Source organism: Anas platyrhynchos, chromosome 3, assembly GCF_047663525.1.
Source record: "Anas platyrhynchos isolate ZD024472 breed Pekin duck chromosome 3, IASCAAS_PekinDuck_T2T, whole genome shotgun sequence".
Lineage (NCBI taxonomy): Eukaryota > Metazoa > Chordata > Aves > Anseriformes > Anatidae > Anas > Anas platyrhynchos.
Window position 1 is genome coordinate 79540796 of NC_092589.1, and position 16418 is coordinate 79557213.

Below are 16418 nucleotides of genomic sequence, written 5' to 3' on the forward strand. Positions count from 1 at the left end.
AAGTGCCTCAATACAAAATACATGGACAATTGGAAAAGCATCAAGCATTTTCCAATTGCACACCAGCAGTTATGTTTTCAAGGTGAATTATGTTGGTAAAGTGTTAAACATTTTAAAGAATGAGCCTGGTAGGTGTAAGATGGAAGGTCATTATAAAACAGGACTCTTAATGTAAGTGTTTTATCTTGCTGGAGCAAAGAAGTGTGTAAGTCACTATAAACTTTGGCCAAATTTGGAAATTTTAAAAAATAAGAAAGGAAAACTTTTTAGAGACCAATCCATTTGGCTTCTTACTCATGCACAGAAAGCAAGAGCAAGATCCACACACACACACACACAAAACAAACAAACAAACAAACAAACAAAAAAAACATAATTGCTCAAAACAATTTTATAAGAGCTTAAAAATCACGCATATACATACCCTCACACCCAAACAGAAACAAAACGAATTCACCAAAACCTAAACAGCAGAAAATTAAACAGTAAGGATGAAAACATATTTTAAATATATGTATTAAATAGTATATATTGTAAACCCAGCAAAAATAGCAATCCCTAAGCCTCTCAAACTATACATTCCTCTGAGAAAACAAAATATCAGTTGAGAGAAACAGTGGTTAATTTCTTGGAGTATCTCTTTGTGTGTATAATGAAAGGAAGAATAAAGAGCTGGAACTACTAGTATAACAAGCTGAGAAATACAAAGCTGTAACAACAAGTCACTGAAAAGACATTTTCTATAGAAAAGAAAAAAAAATCTTTCAGTCAAGAAACAGTAAATACATGAGGAGTGAGTTGAAGGAATTACAGTCTGGAAAAAAAAATCCTACAACACCTACATGCACTAAGATGATGTTTTCTTGTTACTACTTGCTGTCTGGGTTAACATATGCAGTGATGCCTCTGAAAGCAACTCTCACGGTTAGAATATAGGAAGGAAGAACAGGTTGATGACAATAAATTGCATAAAACAGATTGGTAGTTAGTACAGAGATCATGCTTAATTTGAAAAGACTCAGGTTACTTGCTATGGAACTTGCTGTTTCCTAGCTAATTTTCTTCCTTTTCAGACTATTGAAAAAAACAAGTTGAGTATCTGCAGTGTAAGTTAAAGCAGTCCATTCTGATGTTCAGTTACTGCATTTTACTGTCATACATTATTTTACTCTTAATAGAGCAAAAATTCCATAGTGAATTCATGTATTTTTTACCACTGCAATAACAGGTTAAAGTAAAATTATTTACTATATCTTGAAGATACAATTTGCTAGGCAGTCTTTTTGCCATCTTAAGGTTTGCAGCCCATATTTTTTATCTGCTACAATCCTACTGTACATATTAGAACGAGGCATTTAAATAGGGGTGAAAAAATAGTTCTCATTTGTTCCAGTACATGAGGAAGACTTTCTATAGCCATCTTACTCAGAAAGCAGCTTTCTTAAAAAGTCAACTGAGATGTCTAGGAGCAAATGCAAGGAGAAAAAGAGAGGACAATGAAAAGAAATTAGAAAATTGGAAAAAAAAGGAGCACTCTGCTAAATTCCATTTTCCTCTGCTTTGAAGACATTGGTGTAAAGAAAAATGATGGCAGGCAGTTGCCTTTATTTAGTCTGTGTTTCCCTGCAGTTAGTGCAGCTTAGCACAGGTGGGTAGGACTAATTTTATGACAAGGATGATAAGAAACTCATGCTTGGTTAGCCTACCCCTGGTCCTAAGGAGCCCCAAACCAGAAACAGGCACTACTAATAGGGCTCAGGGGGTATGCTGGTGTCTGACTCCAAAACTGCAACCCTGAAAATCTCTGTTCATTTGTTCCTTAATGCTAGTCATACTTGAACTCTCTCTGGCCCTCTGCCTTTCAGCCTCCTGTGCACTCAGCAGCCTGGTGCCAGCACATGCCTGGAAGGGGCTCATTCTTCACAGCGAAGGGCCACTTAAATCGATAAGCCAGCTATTCTCCCAGCTCGCAGCCCTGAGGAAGGACTTAGTAGCTGTGTCTACAACCACAGACTCCATCTCAAATGCAGTGTTAGCAGCTGCTTTTTGCTTCTCTGCTTTTAAACAAACCAGAATAGGGTGAAGTCCCTTTATGCAGCACTTGAAGCTACAAACTCGGATGAGAGATACAAATCCTACTTCAGCATGAAGTAATTCGGTCCTAGATATTGCACTTTCCTTAAAGATTTCCTAGCTCCTTGATGGCAGTGACTGTTGATTTTAAAATGTGAGAAGAGATCTAGGATTAGAAGGAAAGAATCCTTTCCTCCTTATTGGTGCCCGAGCTGCTAATCCAGACACTACTATTTTCCCCTGACCTCCTTCTGTCTCTTGCCTATTGACTCCTTAATGATTTATGCCCAGGGGCACATCTGCAGCAGTGGAGCATGGTGTCCAACTTCTTTCCCTGTGCAGTTTACATCCTTGTAATGGGGGATGGTGCAGAGAGGTGGTAGAGGTGGTCTGAATCTCCTGTGTTGGAAAGATCACAACTGGTCTGTATGATGGGTGACTGTTTTTTCTGTCCTCCTCTTGCTAGGTTTAAAAAGCTGTAACACCCCAATTTCTTCATAAAAGAAAGAGTCTAGCTCCCTGATTTCAAGGGAGGATTCCCAGCTCTGAGTCCCAAGGAGAGTACTCTTAAAGAGTACCAAAGAGTACCAGATGTGCCTTGGTGAGGGATGGAGGAAGGCACATCCCTGTCCCATTTTAGGCAGCCTCTTCCATTGCTTATCCTGTGTCTCCATCCTCACTGGTTTAATTTCCTGCATTTAGGTTGGCAGCCTAAATACCCTAAGGAAGCTTTTGGGTTCCTATCCTGGGGCTGACAGCTAACAGGCAGCCATGCTAATGTTTAGGGCACAAGCTGGATCTGAGTGCAGATTCTGGCATGCATGGTCAGACATCAAACAAAACCAAAGACCAAACTACTATGAATACTATGAAGTCTCCCTCCCAGCCAAATTAAATGAAGTAAATAAAATTCTTATGTATAATCTTTCATAAAGGGAGTGAAACCAAAAAGAATAATAATATTAGTAAATCTTGATATTTCTGACCAGCATATTGATCTAATGAAGAACAGCATGGTTTTGCCAAGTCTAAATCACTATTAGAGCCTGCTGGTGCCCTAAAAAACCTCTTACATGGGACAGAGAACAAGGTGATAGGAGAACTTCCTGGCTCATTTATCTGTTTCACTTGAGTTCAGTTGAATGAAATTTAATTTGGGTTAATCACTTTCTATCTCATTTTTTTTTTTTTTACAACTATAGCATGAAACTAATGATATTTTCCCTCCTTTAATAAAATACTTTAAATAGTCTACAGATTATAAGCACCATACAAGCAAAACCAATGCTGCATTGGTAATAGCAATAGTTACTTCTGAAATGCCTTCCTTAAATAATCTTAAAGGATTTTTACAAGCATTAGTTAAGTTCTAATCATAGCACAGTTAGGAAATTATTACTGAAACTGCTTTAGTGGGAGTCAAGGAGGGGTGAAAATGAAGTCCAAGAAAGATTAAGTGATTTACATAATGCCATATAGTTTTTATGGTATTTGACAATGATGGTTTTAATTTATATCAAAATGGTTGCATCTGTGGGATAGAATATCTTCCTTCAAACCAATGTCACCAGAAACTACTCATCACATTAATTCAGACCAGATACCTCTAGCATATCTTCATTTCAGTCTCTGAAAACAGATCCCGAACTTCTTGACTGTAATACATTAGTAGAGGAAAATGTAAGATATAATCAGAAGCCAATATAAGCCAATGACCCCTTGATCTGTACAATAAATAAATAAATAAATAAATAACACCTTGAACTCCTTTTTTTTTTTTTTTTCAGAACACTGAAAAACACTGTCAGAAGAGCCGAATTTATTGAAAGACAAGAAGTATCAGAGATGAATCTTGCTCACAGAAACACTAGCAAGCCTTCTATTAATTTCAGTATGGTTACGGTTTTGTTCTTTCAAGTGAATGCAGCAACATCTAAGAAGTGAGAAAAAGAGCACAAAAGCTATTCCTTTGTGACCAAAGTTGGCTTAGAAATGAAAAACCTAAGGCAGCTCAAGAGACAGCAAGAAAGATATATGTCAGAGCCTAAACTCTAGAACAAGTTACAAATAATAAACACTCTCCCCTACATAGACACACACACACAATCGGTAACCTTAGGAAATTTAACACATTTTTTAGATTCACTGTAATGTCTTATCAACACCACTTTACATTCTTTGTGCCTGTACCCTATACGTATGTAAATATACATACACACACACATGCTTATGAACATATAGTAAACTACTGCCCAAACTGCTGGACATGGGTAGAAGCAGTGGGTCTAACGAGATAAGATGATGCTTTGCCGTGTGACAGCCAGGAGATGTAGGTGGTAATGGCACAACTACTCCTGCCTCACTGACAACTATGAGGGAGAGAAACAGAGCACTGAATTCAGAGAGACACTGAGCAGGGGAGGGATAGGTGAGAAGAGGAGATGAAGAGTGGAGATGGGGTTATTGTGTATGAGAAATAGAATCTTTTTCTTTCTTACCTTAACCCTTTTATCAGAGAGGATGTGAAAGAAAGCACTGATCTCAAACACTTCCCTTAGAAAGAAGCATAGCAGCAGGCTGAATCCTGAAGTCCTGAACATCATTAAGAGCATAAGACTTCTGTATACATATCTTGAGATCAGAAATCTTCCTTCAGACTTTTGGAAAAAAAGTACATCAAGGAAGAGAAGGCAGTTGCTCATATCAGGATGTTGATGAAATTTGTCTATGATGTGGCAGTAAGGTGGATTGACTCAACAATCATTTCTAATATGCAAACAAGTACATCTATTTGCATAGTTGACATGAATAGAAAGCTTTAAGGATAAAGGATTCTTAAAATCCATTTTAGTTTTCATTCATATTCTGCTCCTTTTTTTTCGTTCATTTTCCATGTCAGCAAGGATTTTTATTTTCTATTTTTTATTATTACATTGATTACGTTGCATTGCATTTAATTATTATTTTATTACCTATTATTATTATATTTTATTTTTATTTTATTTACTATCTTTCAAGGTTACTATGCTATGCAAGGTTACTAGGTTGGTTTTGGGTCTTAAGTACAATATGATAATTGTTTTCAACCAGCTACTTCTAGCGGATTTATTTTAACTGCCAATACAGAGGATTAATATTTTTTTAATCAAAGAACATTAAAAATATTTCTAAGGATGATTTAGAATAAAATCTTTCAATGTTTCAGCAAAGTGTTTTTTTGTGTGTTATTTCCGTGACTGTGGTTCCTAGTGAACTCTCACTGACACCTGTTACTAACACTAAAAACAACAGGAGAAAAAAACATATTTACAGAAAATAAAAAAAAAAGCCTTTAAAAATTTTTTTTAAAGGCTTAAAGGCTTTAAAAAAGGCTTTTTAAAGGCTTTAAAAAATTACTTTGGATTTTCAAAGACATAGCTGTGTGGAGAAGATGTTTTCTAGGTTCCAAATAGTATAATATTAACTTGAAAATGTATTTTTTTTGGGTACTCAAGAAATATTTAGAAAAGTCCTTACAATTTCAAGGAAGTCTTCCCACTTTAAGCTATTTTCTGAATGCCAGGCAAGCATTTATTCAAATGCCCATGGTGTAAACATTAAAACATGAAGTAAAAGATCACTTAACAGAGCTCGTGTATGATTGACAAATATTGGAATTTGATTGCATTTCTCTGTTATTTAAGAAGATACCAAATGAAATATGTACAACCGGGAAAAAAACTGTTTTGGATAGATGACCTTACTTGCTGATAAAAGTAAAATGAAATAAATTACATTTCAGCCTTTCTGAAACTACCCTATTATGCTGAACTGAACGGTAAGTATTTCACTGGGAAATTCTACATTCTGAAAGATATATTTTTTTATTATTATTATTGCTTTTTTTTTTTTTTAATGGAGAATAAAATATGATAATCTCCCAGGAGACTTCTGGAAAGATACTTTAAATTGTCATTTTGTGCAAGGAAGCAAGATAGAGTTCTGCAGAGCTGATGTGTTGATAGTATGATTACTGCAGCTAGATTTATTTTTCCATTGGGATTTTACATCTCTGCTTTATTTAACTGCTACATATAAGGGAAATTACATAAAAGGGCAAAATTGGCACAGAATTTCAGTTTGTAGTACCATGATTTATAGAACCTAAAAACAATAGACATGTTTCCACTGCTGTTATTGCTTAAAATACAGAAGTAAGAGTTTTATTTCTTTTACAAATTCTTGCAGTGTATAAAAGCTGTTGCTCTGTTAGTGGAGGCCAAACTGAGATTTACTGGACAGCAACTATAAACTATGGTACAAATGAGTGTCTTGTTTTCATTGGACAAGGTGAATTCAATTCCCTTTGTTTCCTACTCTCCCTCCATATATTGCTTCTGAAATGTTTTTGGATTCTGATGCATTGCACATAAAACTATGTTATTCTCTGGAAAAGTTCAAGAAGACTTGATCACAATATGTTTAATAAATTTTGTTGTTGTTTTAGTTATCGGTGTGTAAAAAACAAAATATTCTCTTGAGAATATAATTTTTCTTAACAATTTCTCAAGGATATTTTTTGGCAGATTTTGAACAATTTTTCAAGGAAGCCCATAGCTTCTCTAACTGCTTATTAGGGAGGGAATGGTTTGAAAGCAATTTTGCACAGAAAAAAAGTAAGAACATTTTCAACATCACAAAAATTTGTGGAGGGCAAGAAATCATTCCAGCTATCAATTCATGATAGCTTTAACCACTGGAAGATTTCTTATCCTTTGGGAAAACTGAAGGACTGGTACACACTGTTGTATGATACTAACAGCATCACAATGTCCTCCTGAATTGTACAACTAGAACACCTAAAGAAAAGCAAAAGCAGAACTACATCTCACCTTGATGCAGACATAGCCTGGGCGATTACTAGTTTCCCTAATAACCCAGCAACTGGGTGGTTCAGGCACCAGCCACCCAGATGAATATTTTGCTTCCAGTTTTCCCTAAATTTTTTAGGTAAGGGTACTTTGAAGAATCTGCCTCAAGGAGTTTGTACCTGTTGCATCCATATGTACAATGTTTCTGAGATATCTTATGAAATTTCAGTATACAAAGAGAATCATAGAATCACAAAGAGCATGAACATGGTGACAGCTTCATGGTCTCAGCCTTAAAAATCATAATTCCCACAGACAGTAGCCCCAACTCTCTCTATTAACTGCCTCTCTTACTTTTTTTTTCTTTTTTTTTTTTTTTTCTACTTTCTGTGGCAAGCTTGTACCCTTGCTATATTTCAGAATTAACAACAGCTGTGGGAATCTGGCAGCTCCAGCAACATCCTAACAACTTATTGAACTAGCCAAATAGTACTGCCAGTGTCACTTTTTTGTCTTCTTCATTTGGCTTTTGCTGTTGTCTATGTATTTTCCTATTTTAAGGCCAAAAACCAGAAATTAGAATGCTTTTGGTACGGCCTAGCATGTGAATACAAGAGAAATTATTAAATAAATGGGAAGTGCCTCATGGACAATAAAGGCCCATGAGAAGACTGAGAGAAGAGCATCTAGAAGCTGTGCATTTTTTTGTTTTAGTACTCTACTCCACTGGGAGAGACAAAAGATTATCCAGTGCTAGACAAGGATCTGGAAACTTTAGGACTTTATGTGTGTTCAGGAAAGACGGGATCTCCAGGCTAGTCCAAAGTAAAGACTGAAGAATAGAGATGGTTTGTTGATAGCAGTACTTGTTTGTTAAAATATATTTTATGTTACATATATGTTATTTAATTGTGTTCAGACATGAAAAACAATGAATTTTATGTGTTATTTGCTATGCAAAATTAGTTCCATGCCTATGAGTGTGTGTTACTCTCAAGGAGACATGGTACAGTATGTATTACATCCCTGACACTTCCTGCAGACTTTATTCTTAATCTTACATTCACTTCATACCAGGCTCACTCGGCTCATTACTCATTAGTGGAGTTACTCCTTGTTCCCCCAGCAGCAGACATTCCAAATTAAAAATATCTGCAGGATCCAAATCACTGGAGCTTTCAGGTGAAGCCTCTGCCCCAGTAATGAGCATGAATTAAAATCCCACAAATCTGGTTATAACAGTGGTGTTTTGCATATATATTTTCTGGATCTACGGTTGCAGGCCTCATGTAGGTGACTATGTTAATGCCTCATTTCAAAGAAGAGGCACTATGCTTTTCCAGCTATATTCATCTCTGATTTCTCAGTTCTTCTGGAAGACTCTGGATGTGGGTGACAGCGCTCCCAGTAGCAGATGCTGCTCTGAGCAACCAAGTCATTTTCTCCCATGTTCCTCAGTGTGACAGACCCAGAGCCCTGCACTGGCCCAGCAACCAGCCAACACAGGGCCTGCACTTCCATTTAGTATTTTTAGTGGAAGCATTCCACTTAATAAGTTTTCAGTTTACCAATTGGGAATTACTGTTGAAGTTTTCCTGGTTGTTGGCCACAGTCTAGATATGACCACTAAGCTATCAAGATCTATATACTCCAAACAATAGGGGTAAAATAGAGGGTTTCCTGGTCATCAGCACTCTCCCTTTTGCTTTGCAGATCTGAAAGCTGTTGTCACTCCCTGCATAATAAGCCTCACTTTCTCTATAATAATGGTGGTAGATGCTTGCTACTGTGTGTCATAAGTCTGAAGGTATATTTCCATTGTAAATACAGAATATAAAACCCAGTATTTGAATGTCATACCCACAACTCAGCTAACACTCTGTCACTGTCATTTTAGCATCCTAATTACATCAACATTGTCCTTTGTGACTCATACTGCAGATTTCCAATCAAAATGTCTCTGATGAGGGAAGCTGCATTATGGCAATCAAGCAGCAGAACAACATCTCTAAATAATCCCAGCTTGTTCAACATCCCAACTGCACTGTAAAAAGGTGATCTAAACAGCTAAATATGGCAGGAAAGCACACATCACTATGTGAACAACTCTGGCTTAGATAGCTGATGAGGAGCAATTAAATATGTCTGAGAATTGCCAGAGTTCAGTACACATTACCCATGGAACCACATAATGATGAATGATCATAAAGAAAAGGTGAGAAAATATACTTTATGCCTGTTAATATCTTCCCTGCATGCCCTGTTTTTATTATTATTATATTATCTTTTTTTTATCTTTTTTTTTTTTTTTTTTTTTTTTTTTTTTTTTAATTTAAGTGAATGGGGAAGCCTAAACTTGCATCTACCTTAAGTTCCTGGGAACCACAGCATTGTGAATTCACAAGAACCAGAGCTTCCATTTTCCCAAGGAAATACGATTCTAGCAATTGCAGCTGTAGAGGAAAGCTTGAAAAAGCAACCTAGTGTACCACAAAAAATAAGATAAAAAAATACAGTACTGATTACAAGAAATCCTATTATGGAATTGTGGGAAAGCAGCTCCCGACTTTCAGTGTCGGGTACTTCCAATACAGCTTACAGAACTCAGTTCTTTTTCTCTCAAGGTAGAAGACTTTTAGCGTGGAAAGTTTTAAATAGTCCCAAAAAATGCTTCCTCTCCCTCCCCCCCTCCCCCCCCCTTTTTTTTTTAATTTCTCTTTTAATGTCACATGGATCCAAACCATTACTGCAGACTACTTTGTGTTTGGAGCAAAATTATACTAAGTATACTTGGCTGTGATACTTCATTAGGAATTGATGTAGAAATTGAGTAGGCTCAGAGTAGAAACATATTTGAGTGATATTCTCTGTATTTTGGAACACATCTGAGAGGTGGAATGGGTATGGTCTGAATTGCTTTAGCTGTATTACTGTCACAGAATGACTATTATACTTCACAGAAATTTTTCTTTGGTTAGATGTTCCTGTGCTGCATGCTAGGGCTATGCTAGATAGCATATGCTGTGAGGTATTTTCTGCAGTCTCTTGTTAGACTATTTTTCTCCCCAACTTAACCATAACATCAGTGGTGGAGAGTCCCATCCTCTCTGGAGTACCCCAGGACACTGGGATGACCAAGTCATATGAGGAGCGGCTGAGGGAGCTGGGATTGTTCAGCCTGGAGAAAAGGAGGCTCAGGGGTGACCTTATCTCTCTCTACAGGTACCTCAAAGGAAGCTGTAGCGAGGTGGGGGTTGGTCTGTTCTCCCACGTGCCTGGTGACAGGATGAGGGGGAATGGGCTTAAGTTGCGCCAGGGGAATCTTAGGTTGGATCTTAGGAAGAACTTCTTTACCGAAAGGGTTGTTAGACATTGGAACAGGCTGCCCAGGGAAGTGGTGGAGTCACCATTCCTGGAAGTCTTTAAAAGACGTTTAGATGTAGAGCTTAGTGATATGGTTTAGGGGGGACTGTTAGTGTTAGGTCAGAGGTTGGACTCGATGATCTTGAGGTCTCTTCCAACCTAGAAATTCTGTGATTCTTTGTGATTCTGTGACCAGGACCTCTCCTTAAGCTTGTTTCTTCTCTGAGAACACTGTACCACTGCTGTCTGTACAGGACTGCTGTTTGGTAGAGAGAGAGCAATACCTGTGGTTTGCATGCAGTGTTATAATCACTGTCCCCATTGCTATAACATGAAGAAAGGTGAAGAACAGTTTTCTTTTGTGATAGTGAAAAAATTTTCAGAAATTCTGCGGGGGGAAAGATATGCAGAAATAGAAAACACCCTGTTTCAGAGTTACTTATAAATATCTAAAAATGTCTGATTTCTTATTTCATTCAAAAAAAGACATCAGGATGCTTACAGAGCTCTCACCTCTGGGATCCACTTCTGGGCAAGACCCCCATCCTGAGAACTGTCAGTACTGATCAGGATGCTGACCTGCAGCACGTCTTCCCAAATGCACACATCCTCCCCATTCACATTCTACTCTCTTCCACAGAATTTCCTGTAATTCTCAAACTTAATACTTAATCAAGGTATCAATTTTTAACATTGCTCCTAAAGGATTTCTAGCTGTTACAGCATAGGTTTGGAAATGACAATATCTCTAGGGTGTAGTTAGAACTGTTGCCTGGCCAAACCGTCAACAAGCTTTTTCAGAATAACTGTGGAAAGCATAATGACTGGGCTTGTATTTAATTTTGTGGTGAACAAAAGATTTATCTCACTCAAATAAAATCCTCCCTCTAGACCAACAGGGAGAAGTTTATCTCAGTAAAAATTCATTTACACATTTAAAATATCATTTAATCCCTTTACACGGAAAAGCACTCTTTAGACTACCATAAAAGAGAAGCCATAATCATAGTTTTGGCAGAGATTAAATACAAGAGGAACCAACTAGGAGGATACTCGCAGTTTCAGTGTGGATGATGCTGATACCTAGTTTGCTTGGGTGTTGGGACAGGTGCTGGTGACACTGGCAATTCAGATCTTCTTCCTGCTTTAGTTTCCTTGAATTTAAAATGAAGTTAAAAATACTTGCCTTCTTTGTAAAGTGTTCTGAAAGTACTTACAGAAATTACCATGTAACTAAGATCGGTTCCCTTGTACTGACTGAATCTTCTGTTAACCAATTAATTGAAATCTGTGCTTGCTTTGTGCTTGCAAATCAGCACAGATGAGATCCACCAGAGTGGAAAAATAAAAAACAAATTATGGTCTATCAAGATACATTTTAATATCAGTTTCATGCCATGTGCAAGAAGTAGGTTGCACTGATTGCAGAAGAAACTCTGATATGCTCTACTGATAGACTAGTAGGTCCATATCATCAGATTATAGCCTTGGATTGCTTGCCCTCTAAATAAGCCCAAATCAAGCCACTCTATTTCAGTGATGGTGCGAACAGAAACTGTAATCTAGCTGATCTGATGTACCTGACCTTTAGCATGATGTCAAGAGGGCCAGCTGTGCAGATGACCTTAAACACAGCCCAGGGCAGAACTAGCTTGCTCCCTGAGTATGGCCAGAGCAGTGTTACAGCACAGATCTTACACAGCACAAATGTCATGACAGTCCTTATGAAAAAGAGATTCTTAAGGTTTCCATTAATTTGTGCAAAAGGACAATGAGGTTCTCTCATTGTGACTTCTCTCACAAGGCACACATAGGTGATCACACATTGCTAGGCACTTGTGTCAAGGCCTTGCCATCTGAAAGACTGCTGTGCACTTTCTTTGATGGACACCAAGACTTTTAGGCTGGTAGAAGCAACCTCTGTTCTGGTATCGCTTCAATACCTGGAAGAAGCATTTCTTAGTCTTAGGATGATATAAAGAAGGAATAGGTAGAACTGATGGTTACAGAGGAAGAGAGGAGTAGGTAAATACACTCAGAGCTGATATATAGTACAGCTATTATTTTTACATTTCCTCTCCCTTTGTATTATATCATATGTTTAGATCAGTCAATATGCTATTAAAAGGCAAACGTTAAATGAAGATATATTTGCTACAGGAATATAACCCAATCTTTCATTCCACTTTCTGAGATATAGGAGTAGGTAATATCAACAGTCTCTCTTCATCTGCTCATTACTACAATTCAAGTATTTTTATCTGGCATAGATCTTAAAACAAACAAACAAACAAACAAACAAACAAAAAACTACAAAGAAGTAGACTGTAACACAGATATACATTAGTAAATATATATGTATTTATGGAGATATGTCCCATATTACCCCTTTACTGCCTGTTAGTATTGTACTAGAGCATCTATCAAAACAGAATAAGAAATAATTGTTTTGGAAAGGATTATAAAGTTTCTAGTGGTGATGGACTCTATATTTCCCAAGGTAGAAGTTGTCCCTTCCTGTGTTCTTTTCAGCTGTTTCAGATTATGTCTCCAAACCATGATTTTCAATTCAAAGCTCTTTTGATAGAACGTATGAATTATAGTTGTTATCACATGAAAGCCCCTTTTTTTTTTTTTTTCTGAATAGTAACTTTAAAATTGCCCATTGAAAATCTGTAAGAACACTTTCTTTGTAAAGTCATAATCTTGTTCTATAACATAGTCAAAATGGCAACCGGGAAGAGTGAAACCCATGATTTTGACATTACTTCAGAATTTCTTAAGAGAATTAAAAAAGGAAGAGCTAGAAGAAATAAAAAATGTAATGATCAGAAGATTAAATCTTAATGGTCAACAAGTGCTTCCATTCCTCTCTGAAGACTCATGTATAAAATTAATTTTTAAAGCTTCTTTTATAGTATTTTATAACTGTTTTACATAGTATGTTATATCTACTTTATACAGAGTGCAAGCAAACCACTGAATTTTAAACTATCAATTAATTAAATATAATGAATTTTAATGGAACACAGAAATAAATTGTTGCATCTTACAATTTTCATCTCATAATGATGGCCACATTAAAATTCCTTATTAATACATCTAGTGGTTTTAAAACCAGTTATAATTTAAACTATTGTTATGAATCTTAGCTTTCTCATATAAATCTTCCTTGAAAAATGTAAATGCTAAATTTAGTTTGCAGAATATGTTGCACATATAATATAAAGTCCCAAGTCAATGAAATGCACTAGGGTCCTCTTTGCAGAAGTACTAAGGGGGTACCCTTTCCAAAAGCCGGTATCATCTATATGCTTTAGAAATCTATCCCAATTTTCAAAACAAACCTAGGCATTTAAATTGGGACTTCATTATCTTAAAAATTAGGTGTCTGTTCTAAAGTTTACATATAATCTACATCGCATATTAAAGAAGAGAGAGGGATATTTCTCACTAAGCCATATGTCTCATCATAAGATAACTATCTTGGACATTATATGCTTATTTCTCTGAGAGAATTGAGAGAACTTACTTCCCCTTGTAATGGAGAATCATTAACCCTCTTTTGGTCTTAGGTCAGTCCTTTCTGGGTTGGAAGGTGGGGGACGCAAGTTGCAGCTGGATATAACGCTGTTCTGGAAAACAGAAGAATCAAATCCAAATCCCTTCTGCGTTTGATTTAGTTTATTATCTTTTACGCAAGAGCTTAACAGCTAAGCCATAAGGAGGCATTCAGAAATTAAGATCTCAGTGCATCCCAGAGCGAAACTTAAGTACTTGACTACTGCAGCAGACCTAACCAAGCTATTCTGGTTGTGGAGGTGAACATCCTCCCTCTATGACACATCACAGAATAAAGCAGTTTAATGTGAGAGCCTGGAGATGGTGTAAATCTCTACTTCAGATTCTCAAACAAAACAAAATTTAATTAGTGATATTGTAAATCAATAACTTCAGCTACTTGTCAAATAGATGTTCTTCCTCTAACTCCATGCCAACTGGCAAAGCTTAGACAAAACTGGTAATGAAGTCTGAGTATGCAGGTAGCACAGGGAAAATCCATTTGGATTTGACGATCCTATCAGGAGGTGCTCCAGGCACTGGATCAGCAGTTTCCCCTGCAGCCTGTGGAGAGGCCCCTGGTGGAGCAGGCTGTCCCCCTGCAGCCCATGGGTCCCACATGGAGCAGATCTCCATACTGCAGCCCGTGGAGGAGCCCCCAGTGGAGCAGGTGGATGTGGCCTGGAGGAGGCTGCAGCCTATGGAGAGCCCCCACAGCAGCAGGGCCCGGGCCAGAGCTGCAGCCCGTGGAGAGGAGCCCACGCAGGAGCAGGGGGGCTGGGGGGAGCTGCTGCCTGAGGGAGACCCATGCTGGAGCAGTTTGCTCCTGGGGGATGGTCCCAGTGGTATGGACCCATGTTGGAGCAGCTCTTCAAGAGCTGCTGCCTGTGGGCAGCCCCTGCAGGCTCAGTTTGGGAAGGACGGCATCCCGTGGGAGGGAACCCACGTGGAGCAGGGGCAGAGAGGGAACATGAAGGAGCGGCAGAGGCGAAGTGTTAGGGACTGCCCACAGCCCCCATTTCCCTGTGCTGCTTGGGGGGGGGGAGGAGGTAGAAGAGGGTGGATGAGGGGAAGTTGTTTTTAGTTTGTTTTGAGTTTCTCACTGCTCTACTGATATTAATTGGCAATACATTAAATTTATTTTCCCCAAACCAAGTCTGAGACAGTAATTGGTGAGCCATCTCCCTGTCTATTTCTACAAGTGCCTGAAGATCAAATGTTTTCTGTTTATGTCAGAATCATTTAACGCGCCAGGGCAATTTTCTAAAATTTTTGGGTACTGTTCATTAATTTACATTCATACCTTCAAATTCTGCCTTGTCCTTCCCTTGCACTTGCTTTTCAAAATGAAATTTTAGGAAAACTGTTATACAAGGTGCTTTTAAAAACCACCCTTCCCTTTCCTAGAAAAATGCAGAGTTTCTAGTCATCTTTTTTTTTATTATTATTATTTTCATAACAACAGGTTTACATAAAATGTCATGTACAATAAATAAAGAAAAGGGAGAATGTAAATGTTAGCCTTTTAGGGTTTTGATATGTTTGAAAACCGAATCCAATTATACCTCCATATTTGCAATTCTTTATCCTAATAAAGTTGCCGTGGGTGTTTTCTGCTATTTATACCATGAAAACATGAAGAAACAGCATGATTATTTTCAGATTTGTGTTTAGATTTTTTTTTCACATCATAATCACATGAGAAAACTGCTTGAATGTATTCAATATTAAAATCAGCAAATAGTTTTTAAAGGAGAGAAGGTAATTAACTTCCCTTTTTAATGATGCTTCTAATTTAGATTATGCATGAGATGTATCATAAGTGAGAGAGATTTCACAGGAAAAGACTGTTCTGTAGCTAAAGTACTAAACTCAGAATCAATACAGTTTGATTCTGTTTTCATGTCTTCAGCAGACTTGCTGTGTGACCTTAACCAAATTATTTAATTATTCTGCTCCACAGTTTATCTGTAAAATTGAAATAATGACGGTCAGATTACTGAGAGGATGTGAGGATTAATTATTTAATATTTACATCTTCAGATAGAATAGAGTTAGAATTGCAGCATATGGTGAATGGTTAACATTATTTTGCTACTACCAAATTCTCAAATAGTAGCCTGGCTATTTTATTGTACAGAAATATTAATTTTTTATAGTCTTGCATCTGACAACTACTCTTCCTGAAATGTGTTAAAAAACAAATATAAAGTCCTTCTCTTGGCTTTTAAATCTAATTAATGCCCAAAGTACTCCCAGAAGGGGTAGAGAACAGTACTGTTCAAGTCTACCTTTGTTGCTCCCACCTGCCAGTTCCACAGAAGGACGAGTAAAAGATATCTTCCAGATAATATATATTTACCACAATTCAATTGTTAAAATAAACACCACTACCACAGAACAAAACAACAACAAAAAGAAAGAAAGAAACAAACAAAAAACACCAAACCAACCAAACAGAAAAACCCAACACAGAAACACACAGTGCATTCACTACAGGCTTATAATGCAGGTCCTGGAGACCTAAATAAATAAATAAACTAAACACTTTCTGCTTCTGGCCAGAGCTGG

The 16418-nt window shown here is 37.3% G+C and overlaps 1 protein-coding gene across 3 annotated transcripts in view; it reads right to left on the minus strand.

The window, feature by feature from the left end:
- FUT9 (fucosyltransferase 9) overlaps nt 1-16418 on the minus strand; it is a 110411-nt gene that overhangs the window by 18513 nt on the left and 75480 nt on the right. The window contains exons 2-3 of one of the 3 annotated variants that reach the window (XR_001191239.5): nt 13819-13921; nt 10886-12229 (exon numbers count right to left, since the gene is read on the minus strand). The exons of 1 other annotated variant lie outside the window; for it this stretch is intronic. The gene's annotated coding sequence lies outside the window, so the exon portion shown is untranslated. Of the gene's footprint in view, nt 1-10885; nt 12230-13818; nt 13922-16418 lie in introns of those variants that run through there. One more of the 3 variants, XM_005021355.6, reaches the window with a different exon arrangement.